Source organism: Bos indicus x Bos taurus, chromosome 4 (genome assembly GCF_003369695.1).
Source record: "Bos indicus x Bos taurus breed Angus x Brahman F1 hybrid chromosome 4, Bos_hybrid_MaternalHap_v2.0, whole genome shotgun sequence".
In the NCBI taxonomy this organism is placed as follows: Eukaryota; Metazoa; Chordata; class Mammalia; order Artiodactyla; family Bovidae; genus Bos; species Bos indicus x Bos taurus.
In genome coordinates, this window is record NC_040079.1 from 10,671,205 (window position 1) to 10,674,528 (window position 3,324).

Below are 3,324 nucleotides of genomic sequence, written 5' to 3' on the forward strand. Positions count from 1 at the left end.
AAAGTAAATTAGTCATTAAAATAAGTATCATTATTCCCATATAGAACTTGATCAGATTGGTTTAGGAATTTGCTGTTTAATTGAAATACTCTTACATAGTATTTAATTGGGGAAAAAACCTTTATGATTTTTGCTCTGCATCCTACAAAGTGTTTAGAATGATTAAAGACAAGTTGAATTCACGGCTAGAAACATTGTCTCTGAACCTGAGTTTTTACTCCATTCTAGATGGTGGACTGATTGTTGTGGCTCTTTATAGAATCCCATCTTATTCATTCTCTACTCTCTAGCACTGTTAGCACTAGAGTTAGCAATGCTTTTCCAGGTCCTGCACCTGTGTACGCATGCTCAGTCATGTCCAACTCCTTGAGACCCCATGGACTGTAGCTCACCAGGCTCCTCTGTTCTTGGGATTTCCCAGGCAAGAATACTGGACTGGATTTCCATTTCCTCCTTCAGGGGATCTTCTAACCTAGGAATCAAACACTTGTCTCCTGTCTTCTGCATTGGCAGGCAAATTCTTTACCATCTGAGCCACCTGGGAAGCCCCTCACTTATGCATAGACTTTATGAATTCTGTACTCTATAAACAAAGGAAATTTATTCTCTCTTGACTAATGTCTTTTCATCTTATATCCATTAAGCTTCCTTTTCTTTCAACTGTCTTGAATTTTTTTTTTATTAAGAAGGAACTCATTTTCTGCATAAAACATTTTTTAAAGTGATGGGTTTATATTATCATTTAATTTTAATTTCCCTTGGTAGGAAGCATGTGATTAAGAAAATCAACTATTCTTCACTTCTCATACAATAATATTTTAGACTAAAAGAAGAAAGCATTTCTTTCCTATAAGGTCTCAAGTTAGTTTTCAAACTGCATCTCCAGCTAATATTTTCATAATTATATTCATATTGATTTTTTTCACTGTTCCTTAAAATATTGTGCTTTCATGCTTGTCTGTATCACTCCATTTACCTAGCATTATTCAATAGTTTAATCCACTTCCACTAATCTTTCATTTCCATGATCTCGTCTCTTAAATTTGATGTTTATATTTATCTACATGGGCTTCCCTGATGGTTCAGCAGGTAAAGAATCTGCCTGCAGTGCAGGAACCACAGGAGGCCTGGGGTTGATCCCTGGGTTAGGAAGAGCCTTTGGAGGAGGAAATGACAATCCATTCCAGTACTCTTGCCTGGAAAATCTCAAGAATAGAAGAGCCAGACAGCTCCAGTCCATGGGTTCAGAAAGAGTCGGACATGATTGAGCACATGAGCACATTTATCTACACTTTAGACTACATACTTGAAACTTTCAATAATAAGACTTCTATTTCTTGTTCTCTTCATAAGGTGAGTTCATTTCAGTTGAGTCACTCAGTCGTGTCCAACTCTTTGTGACCTGATGGACTGCAGTGTGCCAGGCTTACCTGTCCATCACCAACTCCTGGAGCTTGCTAAAACTCATGTCTATTGAGTCGGTGATGCCATCCAAACATTTCATCCTCTGTTGTCCCCTTCTCCTCCTGCCTTAGATCTTTTCCAGCATCAAGGTCTTTTCCAATGAGTCAGTTCTTTGCATCAGGTGACCAAAGTATTGGAGTTTCAGCCTCGTCATCAGTCCTTCCAATGAATATTCAGGACGGATTTCCTTTAGGATTGACTGGTTGGATCTCCTTGCAGTCCAAGGGACTCTCAAGAGTCTTCTCCAGTACCACAGTTCAAAAGGATCAATTCTTCGGTGCTCAGTTTTCTTTATAGTCCAACTCTCACATCCATACATTACTTCCGGAAAAACCACAGCTTTGATTAGATAGACCTTTGTTGGCAAAGTAATGTCTCTGCTTTTTAATATGCTGTCTAAGTTTGTCATAGCTTTTCTTCCAAGGAGCAAGCATCTTTTAATTTCATGGCTTCAGTCACCATCTGCAGTGATGTTGGAGCCCCCCCCTCCCCAAATAAAGTCTGTCACTGTTTCCTCTGTTTCCCCATCTATTTGCCATGAAGTGATAGAAATAGATACCATGATCTTAGTTTTCTGAATGTTGAGTTTTAAGCCAACTTTTTCACTCTTCTCTTTCACTTTCACCAAGAGGCTATTTAGTTCTTCACTTTCTGCCATAAGGTGGTGTCATCTGCATATATGAGGTTACTGATATTTCTCCCAGCAATCTTGATTCAAGCTTGTACTTCATCTAGCCTGATATTTCACATGATATACTCTACTTAAAAGTTAAATAAGCAGGATGAGGGTATACAACCTTGACATACTCCTTTCCTAATTTGGAATCAGTCTGTTTTTCCATGTCTGTTTTTAACGTTGCTTTTTGACCTGTATACAGATTTCCCAGGAGACAGGTAAGGTGTTCTGGTATTCCCTTCTCTTTAAGAATTTTCCACAGTTCATTGTGATCCACACAGTCAAAGCCTGTGGTATAATCAATAAAGCAGAGGTAGATGTTTTTCTCTAATTCTCTTGCTTTTTCAATGATACAGTGGATGTTGGCAATTTGATCTCTGGTTCCTCTGCCTTTTCTAAATCCAGCTTGAACATCTGAAAGTTCACAGTTCAGGTACTGTTCAAGCCTGGCTTGGAGAATTTTGACCATTATTTTTCTAGCATGTGAGATAAGTGCAATTATGCAGTAGTTTGAACATTATTTGGCATTGCCTTTCTTTGGGATTGGAATGAAAACTGACCTTTTCCAGTCCTGTGGCCACTGCTGAGTTTTCCAAATTTGCTGGCATATTGAGTGCAGCATTTTCACAGCATCATCTTCCAGGATTTGAAATAGCTCAACTGGAATTCATCACTTCCACTAGCTTTGTTTGTAGTGGTGCTTCCTAAAGCCTACTTGACTTTGCATTCCAGAATGTCTGGCTCTAGGCGAGTGATCACACCATCATGGTTATCTGGGTCATGAAGATCTTTTTTGTATAGTTCTTCTGTGTATTCTTGCCACCTGTTCTTAATATCTTCTGCTTCTGTTAGGTCCAGACCATTTCTGTCCTTTATCGAGCCCATCTTTGCATGAAATGTTCCCTTGGTATCTCTAATTTTCTTGAAGAGATCCCCAGTCTTTCCCATTCTATTGTTTTCTTCTATTTCTTTGCACTGATCACTGAGGAGGGCTTTCTTATCTCTCCTTTCTATTCTTTGGAACTCTGCATTCAAATAGGTATATATTTCCTTTTCTCTTTTGCATTTCACTTCTCTTCTTTTCTCTACTATTTGTAATGCCTCCTCAGACGATCTTTTTGTCTTTTTGCACTTCTTTTTCTTGGAGATGTTCTTGATCACTGCCTCCTGTACAATGTCATGAA

General features: G+C 38.6%; 1 pseudogene; it reads right to left on the reverse strand.

The window, feature by feature from the left end:
• Positions 1–2,408: 2,408 nt before the first annotated feature.
• On the reverse strand, positions 2,409–3,088 carry LOC113890843 (annotated as a pseudogene).
• Between the last annotated feature and the right edge of the window lie 236 nt (positions 3,089–3,324).